The 14,319-nt window shown below is 42.6% G+C and overlaps 1 protein-coding gene and 1 pseudogene across 3 annotated transcripts in view; both read right to left on the bottom strand.

Moving 5' to 3' along the window:
* Window positions 1–14,319, bottom strand: part of RUNX1 (RUNX family transcription factor 1) — a 1,096,070-nt gene that overhangs the window by 919,159 nt on the left and 162,592 nt on the right. The gene's annotated exons all lie outside the window — the stretch shown is intronic.
* Window positions 11,794–12,152, bottom strand: LOC129481615 (small ribosomal subunit protein uS10-like; annotated as a pseudogene).

Genomic DNA, 14,319 nt, shown 5'->3' with positions numbered 1-14,319 from the left:
CAAAGCAACACTCCACCAAAAAAAAAAAAAAAAAGACTCAGAGACAGCAAGCTGTGGCTCCAGCCTTTCATCTAATACCATGCTTGGCTAACACTACCCTCCCTACCCATCCTCCTCCTTCTCCCCAGACAAAAGCTTCTCCTTCTTGGCTGCACATATTTACCAGACTTGCTGATATTCCGGCCTAAGCTGTGTCTTAGTGCTTTCCTAAGTGCAAAAGTTTCTTAATGGCTGCTGCACCAAATTACCACAAAGTTAGTTACTTAAAACAATACAAATTTATTGTAGTATGGTTTCAGCACCCAGAAGTCTGAAATGGGTCTCACTGGGCTAAAATCATATTGTCATCAGGGCTGCATTCCTTTCTGGAGGCTAAGGGGAGTCCCTATTTCCTTGCCTCTTCCAGCTTCTAAAGGCTACCTGCATTCCTTGGCTTGTGGTCCCTTCTTCCATCTGCAGTGCCGGCAGCATAGCATCCTCACATGTGCCTCTCTAACACTGACCTTCTTCTTCCACTTATGAGGGCCCCTATGACGACTTCCATCTGCAACTTTAATTCCTATGTAACATAAAACAGATTCTAGGAATAGGATGTGGATATCTTTTTAGAAGGCAGAGGGGAGCATTATTCTGCCAACCATACTAAGCGAGACAAATTCCTTCCTACAAGGAGTTCCAGTGACAATTGTTATGAGAATAAGGTGTTTATGTCATGACATAAGGACTGAACATTTCCACTGAGGTTTTGTTTGTCGTTATTGTTTTGGTTTTGGTTTGGTTTTTTGAAAAGGGGTCTTGCTCTGTCATCCAGGCTGGAGTGCAGTGGTGCAAACTTGGCTCACTGCAACCTCGGCCTCCCAGGATCAAGTGATCCTCCCACCTCAGCCTCCCGAGTACCTGGGACTACAGATGCACACCACCATGCCTGGCTAATTTTTGTATTTTTTGTAGAGATGGGGTTTCACCATGTTGCCCAGGCTGGTCTCAAACTCCTGGGGTTTGAGAACCCCATCTGGGGTTTTTGAACAAAAACAGAACCTGGGTAAGGACAATTTGGAATTCAGTGAGCCAAAACATGAAGGAAGAATCAGTGAGTGAGAAAGTAAATACAGACAATACGTGTAAGTGTGTCAACAGTTTTTAGGGAAGTACACAGGTTATTAATCTTAGAGAGGAGAGCAAGCACCAGGGAGGGGTGAACGCCTTTAAGTCTTAATTATAGATTGTGCAATCTTCATGTCCAAGGAATGAAAATTCCTAGCTCCATGGATCCTCTTTCCAGTCCAATTGCCAATCAGCTTTCTGGAGCAATCTGGCACAGGAAGGAGTGGGAGAGTGATGAGCAGCCCAGACTCCCCTGCTAGCTAGGTTGCACAGTCCCCGGAGGGTCCTTCCAGGGAGTTGGGTCTCTATAGAGTACTCCCAAATCAATCAACTCCCTTTAGCCAATCTCTGTCCTGAGCCCCATGGTACAGCACCCTTGGGATCCAGCCTATGCCTACTCTCCAAGCCCTGCTGGTTCACGCTACCTGGGCTTTACAGTGCTTTACCTTCAATTATGGGGCCCAGCACAGCCTCCATTGGGGCATGCTGTGCTATAACCATAGTGATAGGTGTAAGGGTCAAAAGGGGTGGGGTAGGCACAGACTGAGGAGACGATTCTCGTTATCTTGCAGAGGAGAGGTCTCTGTACCATCTCCAGGCTAGAGGGGAGTTCTAGCTCTTCCCAGGAGGTGTGGGCTCCTTTTGCAACTTAGAGGGCTCAGGAGAACCCAGGGATTCAAGATTTTAATGGCATCAACACAGATTCCTCTACCCGAGCAGAGCTGGGGATGAGGTGAGGTGAGGGAGGCATCTAGGGGTCAAAATTTCAGGACTCATATACTCCCTGCACATGCATGGACCTGAGAGTGAACATCTCCTTAAATTTTGCACCATAGGCCCCTTGCCTCACCCTAGCTGCTGCCTTGCATCTAAGTGTCAGGTCCCGTTCTCCTCCAACCAGGAACCTGACTTTGGCATAGAATACTGACCTTGCTTGGTATTTAACCTACTTCAGCAAGGAGCCCAGAAGACTGCATAAATTGGCTATTAGGATGGAGCCTCAAAGCATGAGAAAAGTGATGTCTGAACTTAGTGAGGTTCCGATGCCAGAGATGCTGGGAGCAACTGCAGGGAACAAGCTGGAAAGGAGATATGACAGAAGACTCCCAGAAAACCCACCAGATCATCACATTCCACAGGAAGTCCCCTGCAGAAACTGTCTGGATCCTGGAGGATGATGGTAGACCACTCAAACTCAACTAAGCAGCAGCCATTTTTTCCTTCAATTCCTGACATGACATCTTTGTTAGAGAGATGAATAATGTCTCAGGTACATTCTACACAGCCATTGATTTGGTGAAGCCATTCCTTTCTAATTCTATCAAAAAAGAAGATCAGAAGCTATTTGCCATGAAATAGAAAGAATAAAAAATACTCCTTTACAGTTTTGCCCCAGGACTATGTTAACTCTTACACCTTTGTTCACATTATAGTCTGTGGAGATCTGGACATCTCTACACCTGGGCATTCCATAGAATGTCACATGGATATGCAATATAGATGACATCATTCTAGTCAGGCCAAATGAGCAAGAATTGACTAGTACATTGCAGACCTTAGTAAGATACACATCTCCCAGAGGATGAGAGATAAAGCCCATGAAGATTCAGAGGCTTGCTACAACAATAAAATGTTTAGGAGTCCAGTGGTCAAGGGGTATGCCAGGGCACCTCATCCAAACTAAAGGATCAAATATTGCATCTTGCATCTCCCCCCATGAAGAGGAAAGCCCAAAGGTGAATCCAAGGACCAACTTATAATATTCTCCACTAGCAATGATCATTCTACCATTAGCAGGAGAGGAGATTACCAACAGTGCTAGGTTTTCTATATAAATAAACATTTGTTGAGGCTCTCCAAAGAACATTAGCAACAAGAAAGAACAGACAACACAAAACTTAATCAAATTTCCAAGCTAGTACATCAGTTAGCTATTCCTGCATAACAAATCTAAAACTTAAGCCACTAAAACTTGGTGGCTTAAGACAACTACCATTTGCTTAGCTCGTGATTCAGTCAGCAACTTGATCTGGGCTCATTTGGATGGGTACCATGATTTTGCCTGGGTTCATTCATACATCTTTGCTCAGCTGAGGAGTCAGCTAAGGATTGGCTAGTTTGGGGTGGCCTCAGCTAGAACATCTTACCTTTGCTTTATGTGTTTGCTCATCCCCAGCAAGCTACTCTGTCTTGTCTTATTCATAAGATATCTGGGCAGGGTTCTAAGAAAGAATAGCCACATGTAAGACCTCTTGAGTTCTCATGCTAGGCTCAGAAAGGGCACACCATGACTTCTGCTGAATTCTATTAGCCAGTGCAAGTCACGGGCCAGTAACAGATTCAAAGGTAGAGGAAATAGACTCCACCTCTTGAAGGAAGAGTTGCAAAGTCACATTACAAGGAACATGGATACAGGGGAAAGTGAAGGGTTGTGGCAGTTTTTGCAGTCTATTAATCTGCTGGATTCTGTATGAATTAACATCTATGGGAGCTTCCAAAGAAGAGCAGCCCCTAAGAGGGTGAGACAAGTAAGAGCTTGATCAAATTTCTGGACCAGTCTTTTTAAGGCAAGAGTCAGAAATTTCTAAACAGATTTGATGACCCTCCTTAGAAACGCAGCAGGACAATGTGGCCCCAGTCAATCCCTGACCTTTCTCTGTATTCAATCCTACACTCTGAAGTGACCTCTGTGTGTCCCCTGTCCTCTTCTATAGTCAACTTAGAAAGGACTCTATCACTTCAATGTGTTCAAAAAATTGGAACAAATTTCTATAATCTGCCTGTCACCCTCCTGCATGATTTTTAATGACATTCTTTGCTTCAAAGGAAAATAAAAATAAGGAAGTAACCTGACATATAAACTGCACTTAAATGCTGGTAAGTCTTCACACACAAAGAAAGAAACAGTAAGAAAAGAGAAAATCCTGAAAATATTGAGGTCGGGAGCCAAATGCAGCATGTGTTTTTGAGAATCTAATCCTTCCAGTGAATCTCCCAGACAGCTGTCAGAGTGAGTTCAGTGGTGGGGTGGATGAGGTGATAAGACATGGTACTGTGTAAAGCTCCACCCTAGGCTTCATCATTGGAGTGTCAGCCATCATCCTTCTCCTTTGCAAATTGGCATTTAATGAAACAAAGCACAATTTCTTAAATCCCAAATCCTATTTTTACTTCTATTTGCCAAGTTATTTTCTCTGCTCTTACTTTTCCTGGTTTTCCTTTGTCTACTCTTTTTTTTTCTTTTTCCTTCCCCATTAAGGAACAAGGATTTTCAAGCTTTGCTTCCTTATCAAGCTAAAAGTCCAAAGAATCAGACCTTTTGGTTTCCCTTTTCCATTTCAAAATATGATGAGGTCAAGTAGATTTGTAAGGTAGCAGAGGTGCTCTAAGTGTTACTCAACCACGGCTCCAAGAACAGGAATTTGGAAGAAAAAAAAAAGGAAGTAATAAGGCCTCTCTCTGTTCCATTCCTTTTAAAATGTAGATTTAAGAAAAGGTGCTAGGGAGTCAAGCAGGAGGAACTAAAAGAGCTTTTTGATTTCAAACACTGAGCTCAGAGCTTGAAGAGAATTTAGAGACCTTCTAGCTGCAAACCAATCTGATCTCTCTAAATTTAAGCACATCCCTTCCTGGGCTCAAGAAAACATTGTCCACAAGAGCACCTACCCTCAGGACAAGTCTTGGATAGGGATCAGTAAGATACTCCAAATCGAACTTGCCCTAATAAGCTTTAACTATTAAAAAAAAAAAAAAAAAAAAGACCAAACAATGGGAGGCAGCATAGCATGGTCGTTAAGAGCACAGACCCAAGACGTCATGGGTTTGAATCCTGGCTCTACCAGTGTTATGGGTTGAATGTGTTCTCACCCTCCAAAACCCACATGTTGAAGTCCTAATCCCTAGCACCTCAGAATGTGACATTATTTGGAGATAGGGCCTTTACAGAAGGTAATCAAATAAAAATGAGGTGATTAGGGTGGGCCCTAATTCAATATAACTGGTGTTCTTATACAAAAAAAAGGAATCCGGACACATAAACAAGCATACAGGGAGACTGCCCTGTGAAGATAAAGACAGAGATTGGGGTGATGTGTCTAAAAGCCAAGGAATGTGAAAGATTGCAGCAACTCCCAGAAGCTGGAGGAGAGCCAGGAACAGATCCTCCCTCACAGCCTCAGAAGGAACCACACCTGCTGACCCCTTGATCTTGGACTTCTGGCCTCCAGAGCCGTGAGAGAATAAATTTCTGTTGTTTAAAGCACCTAGTCTGTGCTACTTTGGGCAGCCCTGGTGAGGTCATGCAGCCAGTCACCATCTATCTGTGTGACTCTGGCATGGCTTCTCCTTGCCCTGTCTGTAACGTGTAGATGACAATAAATGTCTAAGTCAGAGGGTCGTTAGGAACACTAATTAAATAAATTAACATGTGCAAGTGTTTCAAATAGAAGTTGACGCAAAGAAAGAGGTATATGGATGTATTAGTCCGTTCTCACGCTGCTATAAGGACATACCAGAGACTGGATAATTTACAAAGGAAAGAGGTTTAATTGACTCACAGTTCCGCAGGGCTGAGGAGGCCTCAGGAAACTTACAATCATGGTGGAAGGGGAAGCAAACATGTCCTTTTTTAAATGGCGGTAGCAAAGAGAAGTGCAGAGCAAAAGGGGGAAAAGCCCATTATAAAACCATCAGATCTCACAAGAACAAACTCACTATCATGAGAACAGCAACATGGGGATAACCACCCCCATGATTCAATTACCTCCCACCAGGTCCCTCCCATGCATGACATGTGGGGATTACGGAACCACAATCCAAGATGAGATGTGGGTGGGGACACAGACAAACCATATCAATGAATATTTCTTAAATAAAAAATTAAAACCAACATCTGCATGAGTCATTATAGGTATTATTATTGAATTTGCATGACTCTTCGGTCAGTGTGGTATTAGAGGGAAAATAAGAAATCCTTTGGAAAGCCAAAATGCCATTGCTTATTCCAAGCATTGTCTACAAATTGTTATAATCAGAGCTATGTTGTTTTCTTTGTTTTTCTTTAAATCGTTTGGATCTGGCAGTGCCCAGGCCTTTAGGTTTCTAATAAATTATTAATCTAGGAGTTAATAATTCATGTTAATTGGTGGTGTAAGCCACTTTCTCTGGCAAATGTGAGCAAAGGTCACAACTTTTTAACAGCAAGGGTGAAACCTTTTCTGAGGTTTTTTCCCTCCCCCATGGTCTATCATGGAAATATTAAGATATGAAAGAAAAATTTTAACCAGAGCTGGGAAAGCAAGATAATTCCAAGGATAAAAGTGTAGACTGTCAGCCTTACTTCCTGGCCAAGCACTGCCTCCATAGCCCTGCTGGAGGAAAAGGACGTCTCCAGGGAATTCAGGGGACTCCAGCCCCACAGGAGCCCACCCAAGAAGGACACAGCCATGCAGGTTTGTAAACCTTTGACAAGACAACTTATAATCATTAAACATGTTGATTCGTTGATCAAAAAAAATTTTTTTGTTTTTCAGAAAATCAAAGAAGGCATTTGAGAGATTAGCTCACCAATGGGATTTTTCACAAAGAATGATAATTTTCCTAAATTACAAGGCACAGGCTTAAGAATAGAGAACATCCATTCATACTGGGTGACAGCCATAGAATGCTAAGCAAACCCCTTCCACCATTGACTTCTTTGATTTTAATTAATGTATATATGCTCTGCCTTTTTGTTTCCAGAAAGAATTTCAGGTAATTCCTGATTGCAGGCCACAGAAGCCAAGAAATAAAAGACTTCTTACCCGAACTAATGTGCCTTTACTTTCCAGCTCATGGATTTGCCCCTAGATCTGTGAAGCAGCCACAAGTGGCCTAGATGTTCTGGGTGTTTGATGCCTTTTTTGGCCTTAATGCTTATTTGCAAGGTTCATGTCAAGTTACAGGCTGATGTGATGAAATGACTTTTTCCCATTTGGAAAATAAGATTATTCTTAGTAGCTTGTTTCAGTCTTGATTAAAAGATAGATGTAAAATATGCAAAGAATGATGTCTGAAGACTTAAAGATAAAATTTACATGGAAGCCACTAGTTTAAAGAGATTCAGTCAGCTCCTCCAGCTCTTGTTTTTCTAAAGAAAATTTGAATAGCATATGCTTTTCATTGTGCTCCTTTTCAGCCATTTACATATTGGGGAAATATATATTTGGCAACTGGTCCTATTTTTAGGAGTCCTTGAAACTTGCCCTTTGAAAATGTTTTCATTTTTGGCACATATGTGTGTCTTAAGCAGAATGAAAACACAAAGCAAAAAAGAAAAATATGTACAAAAAGGAATGATTTTTCCAGCCCCATGTAGCACAATAAGAAAGCAATCATTCAGTTGTGACTTTAAAAAATGGATTCTTGCCTGGATTTTCCAACGATTTCCTTCTAAATGAGCATTTCTCTGCAGAACTGAACTAATGTAAAGAGACAGTTTGTTCCAGTGCCAGAAATGAACCAGCAAAAAAAAGGACGGAGGTTCTATTTTCATAGGAGGAAGTTAACAAAATAATACCCACTCTGTTTCTCTGCAGCCTCTTGTGTCAATTCAGAAGAAAGTGCCATATGCCCATTGCGTGATTTGAAGTGTGTTTTCCCAGCCTGACTCTTGGTCACCACTCGTTCTGTTATTTGCAGTCAGTAACAAAGATTCATCCTTGTGTCCATCATGCAGCAAGGAGAATCTTTGTCACTTAGTGTAATTAATAGCTGGACCTCGCAAGGGAAGGTGGGAGAAGGAAGCCGTTAATGCATAGACCTGGACAAATTCGGAACAGGCTTTGCGGATCCTTGCTGCCTTTTGACCAATTAAGATGCCAGAGCCCCAGCAGAAGAGGAAATACGGTAACAAAGTGTTTTCTCTGGGGCTGTGTGTGTTATAACCCCAAGTTCTGTAACTGTGGTTCAGGAGAGCTCTCTAACTTTCCCTATCAAGCCAGATGACCATCAAGGACTCCCCTCTACGTCTATGTCCTATTTCAGTGTATCCTTCCCACTTTTCTTCCACCACACTGTCTTCACCAGCCTCTAGATAGATACCACTATAGGATAAAAATCAAAAAGAGAAGCCTAATGTTTGATGAGTGACTCCCCTAGACTATGTGGTTAAATCACTCAGCAAGCTTTCAGAGAATGTGTAATGGGCCCTGTTTTCAAAATGAGAGGACTGAAAAGAGGTTTGGAGAGGCCAGTGCTGAGGTTAGGCTCAGGGAACAGACAGAAATAGCCAAATCAGGACCACATCGAGGGCTCTCTAACACCGGGATTCTTAGCTCACTTTTCCCTGTATTGTGATCTTTTTTCACTTTTTTTTTTTTAAATAGAGATGGGGTTTTGTTATGTTTCCCAGGCTGGTCTTGAACTCCTGGCCTCAAGCAATCCTCATGTCTTGGCCTCCCAAAGTGCTGGGGTTGCAGGCGTGAGCCACTGCACCAAGCCTCCTTAACTTTCTGAACTCCTACTTATTTATTTTTGTGACCCTACTTCTTTTTTCTTTCTCCTCTTATACAAAAACGGCTAGATGGATTCCACTTGTCCCTGGACCTTTAAATTCCTGTCCTCCATACCTGAACAAATCCAATTTATCTCTCAAAGTTCCAGAGAGCTCCTAAATACTAATAGTTCCTCACCGTCATCTCACTTGCAATCCGTGCATCTCAGAGTTTCCTTCCCAGAGGCGATTTTTTGCCTTTAATTAGCAAATGCATACTATTCTAGGATCCATGAGATTTTTTTCCTTCTCTTTCTGCCCAAGGAGAAAGCAAACACGTACTGCTGCATTTGCCATCCCAGGTCCATAATCTCTCTGATCTTTCTTCACCTTTAAAAATCTCACCTCATATATCTTTTCTTAGGCTCATCCCTCAAATATTCAGGTTATTTCCCCTAGGCTTCCTCTCACCTCTCTCCTCGTGGCTACACTGGCGAGGAGCATCTAGCCTCATCCAAGAGGGGGTCGGGTCTCCTTTCCCTGCCCTGTTGCTTTCCACGGTGGAACCAGCATCCTCCCTGACTCCCTGCCCCTCCTCAGGAACCACGACTCCCTGTCGCCCTCCTCTGAACAGGACTGTTCTCCATCCATCCTCCTCCCTGCTCAGACCTCCATCCATAGCACTGTTTCTAAACCTCCAGCTCCCTCTCCCTCATCCCATCTGTGTTAGTCCGTTTTCACACTGCTGATAAAGACATACCTGAAACTGGGCAGTTTACAAAAGAAAGATGTTTAATTGGACTCACAGTTCCATGTGGCTGGGGAGGCCTCACAATCATGATGGAAGGCAAAGAGGAACAAGACATATCTTACACGGATGGCAGCAGGCAAAGAGAGAGCTTGTGCACAGAAACTCTCATTTTTAAAACCATCAGACCTTGTAAGACTCATTCACTGTCATGAGAACAGCACAGGAAAGACTGGCCCCCTTAATACAATCACCTCCCACTGGGGTCCTCCCATGACGTGTGGGAATTGCGAGAGTTACAATTCAAGATGAGATTTGGGTGGGGACACAGCCAAACCATAGCACCATCTTTTCAAGGATCCTTTTCCACACATTTCACAGGGTCTGTTCCTATCCTAGCCAGCTGAACAGTCATCCTAGGCCTCCAAAGTATTGCCAGTCAATGTTCATAGCTCTCTTTATCCAAATTGGGAACTCGTCACTGCCCCTGAAACCCACCTGCTTCATGATGGGCTGCAGCAATGACAATTTTGGAGGCCCAGCCCCTCTATGAGTTTGTTCTGATTTGGGGTGTGCCCATTTGTGCTCTACCTAAGCTCCTAAGGATAGGGACTCCTGTTAGTCTTAGTGACTCTATGTGTATAACAAATTATAATGCTACAAGTGGGCTTAAATTCTAAATTTTTTTTTTTTTTTGAGACTGAGTCTTGCTCTGCCGCCAGCCTGGAGTGCAGTGGTGAGATCTCGGCTCACTGCAACCTCCACCTCCTGGGTTCAAGCGATTCTCATGCCTCAGGTTCCCAAGCAGCTGGGATTACAGGTACGCACCACCACGCCTGACTAATTTTTGTATTTTCAGTAGAGACGGGGTTTCACCATATTGGCCAGGATGGTCTTTATCTCCTGACCTCGTGATCTGCACACCTCAGCCTCCCAAAGTGCTGGGATTACAGGCATGAGCCACCTCACCCAGCCTAAATTCTAATTCTTTAGTTATGTAGAAAGCATAGTCATTCCTTCCAAGTCCATGAAAGTGCCTTGCCCATGACATGTGTGTTATTTTTCAATCCAAGGTACTGTGCTGAAAGTTCAGACCAGCATGGCAAGCTGTGCAAGCACAATTTAAATTCCTACCACAAAACCATTTTGGCTGATGTGTTTCTAAGTATTTAAGTCACTGAACATTCCCTTCTTCCCACCCCAACCCCTCTCACATGACACCACCAATTTTGCCTTAGGGGAAACCTAAATGCAGATTCCTGTGACCTGGAGTGGACAAGATAGAGAGTTAGTTTCTGCTGTGATCCTACTATCTTCCATCTGTAGAATCTACCAGAAAGTAAGCCAAAACTTAGGAGCAGTGGGAAATGAAGCAGGGTTGCCCTCAAGCCCATTTGTCTGGCCAAGACCTCTCTGCAAGTCCTAGACTGAACTGCCTTCCAGATGTCCACCAAGATAAAAAATGTCACTACTTTAGGCCAGTTTCTTTGCTTTTTCCCCACAGGTGAAACCAGGCAGAGACTTGAGAGTTATCCTGGACTCCTTCCCTTAAATGATCCCTCCCGCACAGTCCAAGTCCTGTCTACCTCTTGCTGAACAGATCACCTAAAGTAACCTGAGCCTATCCTCTGCTCTCTGTCCCCATCACATCTTCTTCAGTATAGAATTAGGAATGGGATTGCAGTCCCTTCACTGCCTCTTACCTGCAGGCTAGGAGTATTTACCTTTCACCAACTCTCTGTTGCTTACACCATCAACTTGTGAAGAGCTCTGGGCCTGAGAGATGGATGTGGGGGTGACTGGAACCTCAGTTCTCACTCAGCCCCTTTGTCACTCACTCTCTGCCTCAGCATTCACAGCTTAACAAAGACCAATGCAGCCTTCCGGTAGACCCACAAATGGAAGCTATCAGGACCATGGCAGAAGCTGATTCACATTCCATGGGGGCATGCGAGGTTTTCCAAGACCCAGCCTCCTCTGCGTTTTAATTTGTAGAAATACTGGACTGTCTGTAGCTCCCCAAACTCACCAGCCTTTGAACGTGTGCTCCCAGCACAAAGCTGTTTCCCACATCCCCTCAGCTCCATACAACCCCTCCACATTCCTCATAGAGGAAAATCTATTTACAGATTTTGCTTGCTCAGATGCAACAGCCCCTAGGATGGCCTTCTGACTTCAACTACCTCCTCCTTATCCCTGTCTTAGTCTGCTCCGGCTGCCATAGCAAATACAACAGACCCAATCACTTAAGCATCAGACATTTATCTTCTCACAGTTCTGGAGGTCAGAAGTCTAACAGCAGGTTCCTGGTAATGGCTCTCTTTCTGGCTTGTAAATGGCAAGTCTTCACCATGTCCTCAGGTAACCTTGCCTCAGGGCCTGCCCACACAGACAGAGGGAGATCTCTGGTGTATCTTTCTCTTCTTTTCTTGTTTTTTTAACTGGTAACCAATTTATTAAAATAGTTGACTTAAGTATCTGCAACGGTGGCTTCAACCTCAAGTCCTCACTCAATACTGATGGAAGTCATCTGCTCAACAATCTCAGAAGGGCTGTGCAAGTCAATGAGTGGCTTGTGGATTTTCATCTGGAAATGATCCCATCTCTTAGAACTTTCACCTCAAGGAGTTTTTCTTGTAGTAATTCTCAAAGTCTTGGTAGGCATTCTAACTGGTCCTTTCACTTCGGGATTCTTTTCCTTTGCTCCTCTGTTCAAGTCAGCACACATTTCTCCAGAGATTTTATGTGGCAGCTCATTAACGTGATTCAAATTCAGCGAATCACCACCTCCAGCTCCATGGGTGTTTTTCCGGGATCTTTAAAAGCCATGGCTGCAGCACAGCTTCTTGACCGACTTGTTCATCGGCAAGAGTGAACAGTAGTGAATCAGGAGCCAAAAGCTATTCTTTTTTTTTCCCCATAGGTTATTGGGGAACAGATGGTGGTAGGTTACATGAGTAAGTTATTTAGTGGTGATTTGTGAGATTTTGATACACCCATCACCCAAGCAGTACACACTGCACTCAGTTTGTAGTCTTTTATCCCTCACTCCTTCCCACCCTTTCCCCCTGAGTCCTCAAAGTCCACTGTGTCATTCTCATGCCTCTGTATCCTCATAGCTCAGCTCCCACTTATGAGTGAGACCATATGACGTTTGGTTTTCCGCTCCTGAGTTACTTCACTTTTAGTCTCTAATCTCACCCAGGTTGCAGCAAATGCCACTAATTCATTCCTTTTTATGGCTGAGTAATATTCTTTCTCTTCTTAGAAGGCCAGCAATCCTATCAGAGTAGGACCCCACTCTTATGACCGCATTAAACCTTAACCTCCTGAAAGCCCTACATCCAAACACAGTAATTCACAGCTTCAACACAGGAATTCTGAAGAACACAATTTGGTCCATAGCAACCCATACCCCAAATTCCCTGACAGAACAAAACACATTACCTACATACAGAAGAAAAATGACTTTCCTTGAGAACTCTACAAATTATTTGTTTAGTGTTTTATTATAAAAGTTATTATTTCCAATCTATCTTACTGTAATTGCACTATGTTCCATTATTATTTTCTGATAAGTAGAAATGTAGTATGTTTGCACATGTGTTTTAATTGGTAACTTATGAAACTAGTAATAGCTGGCTATTTTTTACCTAAATATGTCCATTTTGTAGAGTTAAATGTAATATATGTATGTGTGTATAATTTATCTTTATATATTGATCAACCAGATAAACTTGTAAATTAACTTTTATTTGCTATGTGCATTATTCGTTCCATAAAATTCTAATGAAAAAGGTTAAAAACAACCCACATGATTATACAAACATCAAACTATATTTTATGAAACTACAGAAGTTTCACTGTTGCCATCAATCTGTGAGTCACAGCAGGAAAAGGAATTGATGGGTTGATAAGGGTCCACTTTACCGGCTTTTGAAGGAACCACACCTCTTCTCTTTCATGAATTATTAAAATCGAGATACAAAAGTTGCCATTCTGGAAATGGATGGATGCTGTTAGCTGTCATGTGACAAGTGAGGTTTTATTTATTTTTAGCTCACAGTTCCCTCTCACATACATACTGAGAGACTGAAAAAAATGCTGGGGATCATTAAACACGACTGGTTTTATGGTATCTAACTACATCTTCAATGTTTACTAAGACTAAAATTTAATCTTTAATCTCAATTATATTACACATCATGAATAATGTGGACCTGTATTCCAGCTCCTGATTTCTTATGAAGTCAGTCTACAAAATAGTCAAATTAATTTATAGAAGTTACCCAGGAAAAATGGTTTGATGACTATGGTTACATCTCACTTGCTTAACTTATTCAGTGTTAAGCTTAATTTCCACAAGAGGTTGGAGTTACTAAGAGTTGTTTGTTAAGAAGCTGCGAAAAGAGCATACTTAGGTGTTTCCACACCAAACCAGACTGTGAGCCCCAGAAATGGACATGAGAGGACTTACAAGACCACCTTCTCCTTTACAGCCATTTCCTAAAGCAAATATCAAAAGTCTGCATTACCCATGAGTTGAACCATCCTATGCATACAAAATGGCCACTCAGAAGGATTATGTAAAAGCTGCTATTTCTCTCTAATAGAAATGAGTTTGTGCACTGGAAGTCAGCAATTCACCCACATTATATCCCAGAGGACTAATTTCTGCAGCTAGAGAACTGGAAAACCTCAGCATTTTTCAGGGAGTCCAGAAATGCTATCCTATAGCTCTCCTTGCACCATCCTATCCTCCTCCTTGCCCACAGCCACTGACGAGTCAGTGATAAAAGACTCCGTCTTCACCTCAACTTAGATTTCATTTTTACTCTCCACTCCCTTAGACTTGAGGTTCTAGAACATTCCTTGCTTTTCAGACTACCTTCAACTTGATCCAAGATTCAAACACCAGTTTCCCTCGTGTTTTTCTTTCTTATTCTCAGAAACATATTCTCTGCTAGACTATGTAACCATTAACTCCACACATTCT

Source organism: Symphalangus syndactylus, chromosome 5, assembly GCF_028878055.3.
Source record: "Symphalangus syndactylus isolate Jambi chromosome 5, NHGRI_mSymSyn1-v2.1_pri, whole genome shotgun sequence".
Lineage (NCBI taxonomy): Eukaryota > Metazoa > Chordata > Mammalia > Primates > Hylobatidae > Symphalangus > Symphalangus syndactylus.
This window is presented reverse-complemented; position numbering and strand designations above follow the sequence as displayed.